Consider the following 12,255-nt stretch of genomic DNA (forward strand, 5'->3'; position numbering starts at 1 on the left):
ATACATAGAATTTTAAAAAGAAAATTTAAAAAGTTAAAATCAGGACGTCCGTCGTGGCACCGCAATGGCGGATGTCCAGACGGACATCGTCGGAAAGCCGCGGATCTGCGGTGTCCGCAAGCGACGTCCGCGTCCGCCTCCCGCACGTCTAATGGCGGATGTCCGCCATGCCGGGACGTCCGCCATTCTTCCCACAATAAGATTCCACTTTTGCCCTTTTAATCTATCCTATAATAAAAGTTTACTTTCGTTTTACTATACATAAATGGTAAATAAGTTTCACATTCTACTAACTTATTTTATTCACATTTCATTATAAAACTAATACTTCACGTAAAAGTGGAATACATATCCTATTAACTTTTTCTAACTCATTTTCTTTCACATTTTTATAAAACTCGTGCCGAATTAAATATGGACTCATATTGTAAGACCGAGGCAGCAGAATTTATTAGGGATCTCAACATAGCTTTAATAATATTCGTTAAATTTGCATCCATCACGATTCAGCTTATATAAAGATTAATTCCCCAAAAATCTCCATATGATGCAAACACTTTAATTGTCAATGATATCATGGATTGAAAGCATAATACTATAAAACAATTATTAACATGCATATAGTAAACATATAAACATAAAAGAATAGAGAATCCAACAGCATCACAAAAAGGTTTCCCACAATTGATGAAATCACCCCCCACTAACCAAAGCATCCTTTACCGTCTGTCGGCTCTCTATACCTATATCTATAATACTATTCTAGCTAATTGCATTTTTCATTTTTTTAAATTATTTAAAGTACTATTCAATTAGAAATTTCACAAAAGAAACTTTTTTGTGTGATGCGCTTACTTTCCAATTTCCATCAATTTTAGAATCCATGTGAGTAGACAACAAAATTTGAATGTGACCCTACCGTATGTCTACTAAACTTAAATGGAATGATGTACAAACAATAAAAGGTAAAAACAGCATATATGAGATGATCATTGTATATTCACTCTACTAGTACTATATATTGTCCTTGTAACATGTAAAAATATTCATCAACATACACTTTTCTTGATTTTAAGTTCTAAGTTCGCATTTGTTAAATTTTATAGTACTTATTTTGTGGTATTGAAGTCACATGGAGTATGCTCGTAGTTGGCATCACTTGTTATGATGTCCTGCAAGAATACTAGTATATTTATATTATCATAATATTTAAGAATGACCATGATATTACGACGCACGAATATATACTCCCTCCGTCCCCGATTAAGAGTCACACTTTGACCGGGCACGAGATTTAAGAAATGTAAAAAAAAGTTAGTTAAAAAAGTTTGTGGAATGTGTGACCCATTTTTTTATATTGGTTTTATAATAAAATGTGATTGAATTGAGTTAATGGAATGTGGAACCTACTTACTCCCTCCGTCCCGGAGTATTAGACTCACTTCTTTTGGGCACATGATTTAAGGAATTGATATTTAAATAGTTAAAGTGGAGAGAGTAAAGTATGAGAGAGGGAAAAAGTAGGGGAGAGAAGAGAGAAAAAAGTAGGTGGAGAATAAAATAAGATAAATGCTTTTTGCTAAAAAAGGAAATGAGTCTAATATGTTGGGACATCCCAAAAAGGAAAGTTGGTCTAATACCTTGGGACGGAGGGAGTACTATTTATGGTAAAAATGAAGTATGACTCTTAATTGGGGACGACCCGAAATGGAAAAGTGTGACTTTTAATCGGGGACGGATGAGTGTAAGTTAGGTGACTGCTTTTAGGCAAATAATTAATCAACCTGAGTCATAACCGCGAAACTTCTTAGTCATATATCAAAATTTTTAATTAAACATATTCCATAGTATTAATCTGAAATTCAATGGAAACAAAAATGGATGGATTTTATATGAATAAATTTATAGTACTCAAATAAGTCCAACTATAACTTTTAAGGCTCAAACAAAATTCGAAATAATAAACAATTAAATTAAGACCACACAACATAAGGTAGAGGAGAGTGAAAGGTAGTGGATGGTCATAAAAGCATGTGAAAAGTATATATAGATCACTGGAAATTTTGATTTCACAGCTAATAATAGAAATGTGGTCCTATCCACATTCCATTAACATTTGAAACAAACCCAATTTAACCCTTGGTGACTCTAAACGAGCATGCCTTTTTAGTTCCTAATTTATTAAGTAAAGTGCAAAGAAAAAAGCTTCTTCATTAACAAAGCTTAAACATGATTTAGGTCACCTCACTTAGAGCAAGAGGACAATTATATTAGAGCATCAAATACCATCTGTATTTGCTTAAAGCCTTAAAGGAGGTTGCGTCATGCTTTTATTCATCTTTTTATATAAAATTGCATAAATTGTAGTAGTAGTAATCACATTTGAATTTATTCCGAGCAATAAAGAGGGAAGCCTCCTCGACTAAGATAAGTTTTGCTGACGACTCAAATATTTAATTATATCAAACGAATTAAGATTCTAATTCATTTTTAAATTAAATATGTAGATAATTTTAATTTATGTAGTCTTCAAATTTAATCTTGATTATTTAAAACTATGAAATATATACTTTATGTATGGTCTTGAAATCGTACCATTTTCTCTTTTTGGACAAAATTAATTAATGGAAGATGAGGCCAGCGCATATTTTCTGCCTTTAATATATATCTAGTCGCATTTGGTATTTGGTTTTTAAATTTGGTTTCAAATCGCATTTAATTTTTTCATTAAAAGGAACCAAATATAATATAATAAAAGAAGCCATAAGTTCAAATACTACTATACGATTAAAAGTGATATTATATTCAAATAATTATGTACCGATCCCTTCTATTCCTACAAGTATCCATCAAAACTTAAAAATTGTTGACATGGATCAAACTCGATATGGATATGGATATGTTACATCAGGAGCCATCTTAGTATTTTATTTTCTTAGTAATTTTTAATTTGCTCATCTCTAAACCTATATCACATGCAAGATTATTTAATTAGAATACGTCATTTCGGCTTTGTAATTTGATTGGGCTGAAAACTTTAGATATTTTCTATGTGGGATTAATTATATATTAGGTGAGATGATTAACAAAGTCAGAGAATCCAGTTCATGCATCTTTTTTGTCTACCATGTTACTGCCGTTTTTTTGTTTCTATTATTGGTAACCTATTTTCCCATTATGCATATTCTTTGGTCACAAAGTCTACATAGGGTTAATATATATTCGAAAACATATAAACTAGAATATTTGACTGTTTAGTGAGTATTAACTATTTTTTGACATTATCGAAATTTGAATTAGTTTCGGATAATTGTAATTTATTTTGTTAGATAAGATTAATTTTGTTAAATACCAAGGGTCGATTCTACATATTTGGATTCCTGGGTTTGGAAGATAATATGTGTGCCTTCTGCAAGGAGAAAAAAGAATAACAATCCATCACATTATTTTTGGATGCAAGTTTTTTAGTTCTCTATGGTACTTTGCATTAAGAATCTCATCTACTGCATCTGCATGCCCAGGGAAGCAGGGATCAGGTGTCATGTTTCTGATCGTGGATGGGCACGCCTTTTTGAAAGTTTGACAAGAGTTTTGGCTCTCTCTCTTTCATATGATCTCGTGGTCCATCTAGTGACTCAGAAACAAAGTTATTTTAAAAAAGATGGAACCTAGCTGGAATATGAAGAATGAGCTAATTCTATAGAAATTGAGGTCATGGACTAAATGTCGATGCTCAGAATTTCCTTATTACCAACGCAAATAAGTGAGAAGATGGTCGAGAGTGAGTCGCAACATAAAGTCTAGAGCCAAAGACTGTATTGATGATGTGTTTGCTGATAATTATCGCCACCTCTTCGGATTCTTAATAATATGCGTTGTTGGAGGTCTTGCTCTGTCTCTCTTTTAGCGCTTGTATTGTTTATATTGTTTTTTTTCTTTCTTTCTTGTTTCTGTTTGACTATGATATCCTTGTCAATTGTTGTCTTAGTTGCTTTGGTTTTATTCTGTATCCTCTTGCTTTAGTTTGAAGTTTGTTGTGTTTCTGACCATTTCACCGAGATGGCTAGAGTCTTTTCATGAATAAAAAAAGATAGCTAAGAACAAACTAATCCATTTCACCGAGATGGCTAGAGTCTTTTCATGAATAAAAAAAGATAGCTAAGAACAAACTAATCCTGCTTGATATTTTCCTGAAATGGGTCATCTTGGTTGGCACGAGATTTTATGTAGCTTTACTTTGTGTGCTAAGTGGACAGAATAAAGTAAGAGAGAGAATAAAATAGATAAAATGAGTTTTCATTTTTACTAATGAGTCGTCTCGGTTGGGACAAACTAAAAAAGAAAATGAGTAATCTTTGGCGGGACAGATGGAGTATCAAGTTGTATCTACCAAGATATATATATATATATATATATATATATATATATATATATGGATGTATTCAGATTAATGTATAAAAAGTTGTTAAAATGTAAAACTAATTATAGCCATAAGATCTTCTTCATCCAATGGCCAAAATATATGCCACATGTTATTGATTAAAATATTAAAAAATATTAAAAAGGGCAAGAATGGAATCCACGTTTTAGTAAGTTATCAAAGTTCCCTTGATTTTCTCTCCTAAATATCAACGCCTAATTGATTTAATTGATTCTGATTTTATCTCCATAATTACTCTCGAATTGTTCTTATTTCTCTCCAACAATTATATTTTTCTACACCGAAAACGTCTGGTGGTTTACTTTCTCGCATAAAACCGAATTCTTGTGGTATTTCCTTCATTGCTTTCATTTTTTCAACAATAGATGAAAGGTAATTTAATTAATTCATTAATTTATTTCGAGAATTATTCATCATTTTTTGGTAGAAAGTTACTCTGTTTGTCGTGTAATTGGGCATTTAAGGTTTTCTGTATTTGTTTGTGATTAGTTCATTCTTCAATTTGATTTTTTTTGCATCAATTTTCAATTTTTTTTTTCGTGCAACCATTTTACATGTACAGTTTTTTGTGTTTTTATTCATAGTGACGTCTTGTAAATTTTCAAAAATTAATGCACAATTTTAGGTGTATAATGTAGATTTTCTATACATAATGATGTAGATTGGGTACAAGTCAGTTTGCATAAATCACATGGTTCAATAAGAGCTGGAAGTTAATCAATTCCACAAGGATTTAGCAATCCATGAGGCTAGGATGTAGTACCAACTTGTTAACACAATGTTCACCAAGAGAATCGAGTTAAAGTCATTCCCATAGGGTTCAATTATCCATTGGGCTAGGGTGTATAGTAATCACAACTTCACGTAGGGATCTCAATTGGCCGAACTTAGTTCCAATCTCCTATGGTTAAGCTATCCATATGGCTAGAGCATAGTACAAACTCATACATATAAGTACGATTTTGACATTATGTTTGTTGAATTCGTGTTACGATTCTAATGTATGAAATTAATTGTGTAATGTATATTTCTCTTACTGAGTAATGTAAGAATATAGTATGTTAATGTATATTTCTCTTACTCATAATGTATAAAGATAGTAGTTTAATGTATATTTTTTTAGTTTTGTTTGGTGACTGTTATATTTCACCCTCCAAATGTAGTGAAAACTAAGGGATCAAGTAGCGACTCAACTAGCCGTATCATTTCTCAGAGGAAAAAGGCTATAAAGAAGGCGAGCATACATCTTCGACGGTGTAAGACATGCAATCAAATGGGCCATCATGATTCGAGAAACCCAACACTAAAAGATATGGAAAAATGACAAGGAGAAGCGTAACAGCAAGGGAAAATGTTGACATATTTTAGTTTATTTTCCGGACATATTGTTTTTTATACTTGCGTTAAGACATACATTATTAGAAGTTAAGTATTACATTATTTTGGAGTTTTTCTACATTATAATTTTATCCCTAGCATTATTATGTCATATGTCTACATTACTATATGCTTATGAGTTACATTATTGTGAACTACATTTACATTGCCAAACTAGTGTGTATAAACAATATTTGTGTTAACTAATAATGTACACACTTTCAACAAGCAATGTAGTATACGAATTATCACAATATACATTATTTGTGTTACATCAAAGTTCGTGTTTGAGTTATAATGTATATGACTCTTAATGAGTAACGTAGACTTTAATTTGTTCGCTAAGGAGCGGACGTTTAATCCATTCCCCAAGGGTTTATCAATCCATGAGGCTAGGGTGTAGTACCAATTCAGTAACCTAGAGTATATTTCTCATTCCTCGTTGTTAACTTATCCTTGGGGCTAGAGTATAGTACACACACAGTCAGCTAATATCAATTCTCACTTAAGTAGCACATTAGTACAAAATAATCTATAAAATTTCCTACATAATGTATCACAACCTAATGCAAGCAGGCAATTTACCATTATGAAGCATATAATGTAACCTTTAAAGAATATATTAATCTCACAGAACATAATATAACACCAAAAAATCTAGCACATTAGTAAAAATAATGTAAACATTTGCCTAAACAATGTATCATATCCTAATGTAAGCCAATAAACATTTCTTCACGCATTTCTTGCCGCAGCCGATGCACTGATGCAATTGGAATGTCATCGTCAAAGTCTTCATCGTAATAGACTCTGACCCTGTTTGTACCTATTCTGAAAATTTTATATTGATTAGTTATAATGTTACATTACTAGTAAACACATGATTACATTACTAGCAATAACAAACTATAATGTACACATCAGTGTGAAATAATGTAAATATCAGTTGCAATGATGTGTAAAGGTGCAATGTAAGCTTATTTGTTGTACCAATAGGGAGCAGATAATGTAACTGAAAAAATTTATTAATTTAACATGCCATAGTCTAACACATGATAATGTAGCACATCGGTTTGGAATAATGTAAACGTTTGTTTAAATAATGTATCAAATCCTAATATAAGCAAATACAAAACCCTTAAGCGGCATACGATGTAACTCAATAATCATATTAATGTAGAAAAATCTAACAACACCACACAATAATGTAGCAGATTAATAAATACTAATGTACATATATACTTAAATAATGTATCATAGTTTGCTGTAAACAGATAATGTACCCTTATGAAGCATATAATGTACCACGAGATAATGTAGCAAACCAGTTAAATTAAAGTAGAAATTAGTTTCAATAATGTATAAAAACGTGTTGTAACATATATAGTTCACTCACATGTTTTTTTTACTTGCTTGGCTATTGGAAGGACGTCATTATTTCACCATTTTCGGTATTAAGCACAAAAACACAATTACTCACTGCAAAATGACAAAATTTAGGCTATCAAGAATCAATTTTGACAATGAGGGAGATGAAGCACAAACGATTCAATTTGATGAACATATATAATAATCCTATGAACACAAACCCAGAAAATTGAAATCTATAATTAATATAAAACTAAAATATAAGTAATGAACACAAATACACACAATTGGAATCGATAATCACCAAAAAACCAGAGCAATCACTAATGAACATACCATTTGCAAAAACCAAACAATTTATGGTGAATAAATACCTGCAAATCGTGAGTTATTGTTCCCCGATGCCGAAATCACCGAAATCGGTCGTCTAATGACGGAAAGTTGGGGTGCGTTGGAATAATGCACAATTTCCTTCTTGTTGATGGCGAAAAACAGGAATGAAGTCGATTTCGAGGTGAGATTTGGCAGCGTCTAGGGTTTGGGCAAGGGTTGAATTGGGGGGAAGAGAGAATGATAGAGATTTGAATTGACGGAGAGAGAGGAGAGAGTTGGGGTTGTAAAAGCGTCGCTCAAATTAATTCTGCTGAAATCTAGAAACTGCAGTTTCAAAACCGCTAAACATTACTGTGTGATACCAATTTTACCCCGATAATGTACAAAATTGGCCGAATAATGTACCGCGAACAACAACCTCAACTTTTAATCTCATCCGTCTATAATATGCATCCTAGGACTATGATTTGTTTTAAGTTTTACTCTAAAGGGGCATTAGGACTCTAATGCACCCCTATATATATATATATATATATATAGAGTTGTGATCAATGTCGAACCAATTTTAAAGACCGAACTAGAGACCAAATCTGGACCATTAGATCTAGTTTTTTTGATGAGATGTGCTGCTGTGAAAATTTTTTCGGCTTCATTACAAGCCCATTTTACTTCATTATATAGGTTTATTACTTCATTCTGTACTTCAAATGCTTCTGCACATACTTCATTCCAATAATTTATTACATTATTCCATGTGTTTATTAAACCATATTAGCGCCATGGCGTTGGTGATAGATATTGTAGAGAGAAAGAACGGCACGCGACGGTGAAACCATATTTAAGTACTGGAATGAAGTAATATATAGTCCCATTATCCACAAATCCACTCTTAAAGACCGAACCACCGAACCCTACCAAATTAGGGCTTTTAGATCTAGTTTTTATGGATAAGATACAGAAATTTATAAATTATTTTCGCCTTTCATCACGAGCCTATTTTAATTCATCCGAAGGTAAATTAGTCATACTAACATGTTACGAAGATTTAACTTCGTTCCAGAATGTATTACTTCATTCTAGTAGGTTTTTACTTCATTCCAGTAGGTTTTTACTTCATTTCAGTACGTAAATGTGGTTTCACCGTTGCGTGTCGGTCTTTCTCTCTACAATATCTATCACCAACGCCATGGCGCTAATATGGTTTAATAAACACATTGAATAATGTAATAAATTGTTGGAATGAAGTATGTGTAGAAGCATTTGAAGTACAGAATGAAGTAATAAACATATATAATGAAGTAACATGGGCTAGTAATGAAGAAGAAAAAAATTTCGCAGCAGCACATCTCATCAAAAAAACTAGATCTAATGCTTGTCGGTCTTTCTCTCTACAATATCTATCACCAACGCCATGACGCTAATATGGTTCAATAAACACATTGAGTAATGTAATAAATTGTTGGAATGAAGTATGTGTAGAAGCATTTGAAGTACAGAATGAAGTAATAAACCTATACAATGAAGTAACATGGGCTACTAATGAAGAAGAAGAAAATTTCGCAGCAGCACATCTCATCAAAAAAACTAGATCTAATGGCCCAGATTTGGTCTCTAGTTCGGTCTTTAAAATTGGTTCGACATTGATCACAACTCTATATATATATATATATATATATATATATATATATATATATATATATATATATATATATATAGGATTGTGTTAAAATGACAACATCTCTTAAAGTAACACCATACCACCATTCCTAGCCAATCATTTGTACATGTGGACGAATAATAAGCTGCCATGTGACAATCATAAAAATTGTTCAAGGATAAATTTTCACGGACTGCAATATCCAATACACTAGATCGCAATTTTTATTGCAAGATCCAATAACGCTGTTAGACTACTTGCAATCTATAGATTGCGGTGTAGCGTTTATACTATTGCAGTCTAACATATATAATATTGCGAGTCTAGCGTGGTGTCACAGTGTCATTTTAAGAGTGTTGTCATTTTAACGCACCCCTATATATATATATATATTTTAATTTATCAAATATACACTCAATAATCAATTTATGATTGATTGAATATAAATTTGAATAACCATATACTAATGTACATGAATTTTCATAATCATGATTATCTGTGTCGCGCACGAGCGAAATACTACTAGCTAGCTAGTTGCCCTTAATAAATGCGAACTTCTCAAACTTAATCAGTATTTAAGGATTTAACTTTTAAGTAAACGAACCTCTCAAATCCGACGTATTTTCCAACATATGCTACTTACTTTGGTCTTAAATCTAATAGTATTAACTCGCTAAATTATTGACGACGCTTAATTGCATTGCATGGATGCATAAGAAAAGGGTTTCCTTTAATAGTTTAATTATTAAGAAACAAAAAAAGTACAAAAAAGGAAAACGGTCAAATGAAAATTTGTGTCTTCTGCCGAGATTGAAGAACCACCTATTTGTGACTGTTAATGTAAAGTTTAGGTACTAATTCTCGAGCCCATGAAAGTAATTGATTAAATAATATGAAAAGAGGTACTAGGTTATAGCTTTTCCACAAAGACAGTTCATGTCGACGTACTTTGAATCGCATTTAAGTACTAATTCATATTTTTATCATTATGACATAGGACTTAACTCTGTCATTTTCATCACACATTCACACTTAAATAAATATTCTCAGTAATGGTGTGGCCGCATCAGATAATAGTAAAATTATGTTTTATTCCCTATAGCTATATATTCATAAATTTTACCAAAAAAGCGAACATGAGATAAACGAAATCTCGAAATAATAAAGAAAACAATTTTATAGTACTAGTTTAACAAGAAATTTGAGGCGAAAATAACATGCCACTCCTAATTTATGTCACGCCTTTTGAGCAAAAGTGGAGGAACATAAATACGAGGGGATGACTAATTATGAATTTAATATTCGGAAGGTGTACTAATGATTGAAATTCCATGAAAGGCTGCTTCGTCCCTTAAAATTTGGCACTATTTGATCTGACACGAGTTTTAAAAAATGTAACAGAAAGTAAGTTAAAAAAGTTAGTGAGATGTAAGTCCTACTTTTATATATTAGTTTTAAATAAAATATGATTGAGAATGAGTTAGTGGAATATGAGGTCTACTACCAAAAATGGTAAAAGTGAAAGGTGACAAATTTTTAGGGACGGACAAAAAAAATAAGTGACAAATTTTCAGGGATGGAAGAAGTATCTCTTTCATACGATATGCTACGTTATTACTTTCAAAACATGCACAGATGAAATTGTTGTTGTAAAATCGATTACGGTGGTAATTTGTCGGGCGTAATACAATTCAATTATAATATAAAGAAAATACAATGACAGAACTATGAAACTTGAAATTACAGAATGAACGAAAAGTCAACAAATTATAGCCAAGTCGACTATTCATCTTTCCACATGATGAGTACGCCAATTTAGTGCTCTCGGTTCATGCGAGTCGTCTTCAAAGATAAAACGATTTCCACTTGTTTGTAGTAGCACCGTTGACAAAACAAACTCCGACGAACTAAGAGTGGCGAGGATAAAGGTTAGACAATAAGAATGCGATAGAGAGCTTTTCATATGCTGAGTAATGCAGTGAAAAATGATGTGTTTGAATGCATGGAATGCCTACTTATTTATAAACGTAGTCCACAAGCATTGGAGATCCTCTGGAGTCGTAGCACAGTCAAGCCTTCCACGATCAACACATAACTGCCTAAAGTTACGACGTTAAAGGAATTTTTCATGGACGCGTGTTTGACATGCGCAGAGCATGAATTTGGATGTTATGTATCTGGATATGTCTCACTACGTTAGTAATTTAAATGACGTAGTTGGACAACTATGTGTGCATGTATGAATCTAGACAACCACTTGCCCGTAGGAGCATAGCGTAGTTGGCAACGGAGAGACAGATCTTGCTGCAATGAGTCTGAGTTCAAATCTCACTGCTGTCGTGTAGTTGCTTCCATCTCTCAGGCACAAGTGTGAGGCCTTGGGAGATGGGCTTCTGGCAGCCAGTAGGTTAAGGCCTTCCCCTTAACGGGCTACTGCGTACCCTGATTTAACTCCCTCACATGATGTCGGGTCGGAGTGTGGGGCCCAAAGCGACGAAATCGCCTTTTTTTCTAGACAACCACATGTGTCAAAACACATATACATATTTGCCACATTATGTTGGACCACATGTCCAATGCATAATTGAACCATTCATGTGGTCCGAAAGAATTAAGTTCGGGCCCGAACAAAGGCCAAGCTGACCAAGCAAAGCCTACGCCCTAGGCCTGGCCCGACCCCGGCTCGCAGCATGCAGCCATAGTGAGGCGGGCGACGGAGCGCGTGTGTGGGTATGCAGCCCATGACTTTTGCACATAATTATTACAAGTAATAATTTAGTCTCTTAAATAACTACAAGATTAAAATGCTTATTTTCCTATATAAAATTAATTAACACATTAATTAATCTCGCCATCTATTCAGATTATAGATTAATTTTATACTAATTTAATAAAATTTTAAAAAAATCACTAAATTATTTTCGGTTACAACTTGTGCTATCGAACTCGACAAAATTATAAATTATGATTGGTCTATAGGGCTAAAAACTATCACAACATTAATTTATTAATTAAGTTAAACATATTGACTTTCCCTGAAATAAAAATGAGGCTAAGCTTTTTTAAATGAAAATACAGA

Source organism: Salvia hispanica, chromosome 6, assembly GCF_023119035.1.
Source record: "Salvia hispanica cultivar TCC Black 2014 chromosome 6, UniMelb_Shisp_WGS_1.0, whole genome shotgun sequence".
Lineage (NCBI taxonomy): Eukaryota > Viridiplantae > Streptophyta > Magnoliopsida > Lamiales > Lamiaceae > Salvia > Salvia hispanica.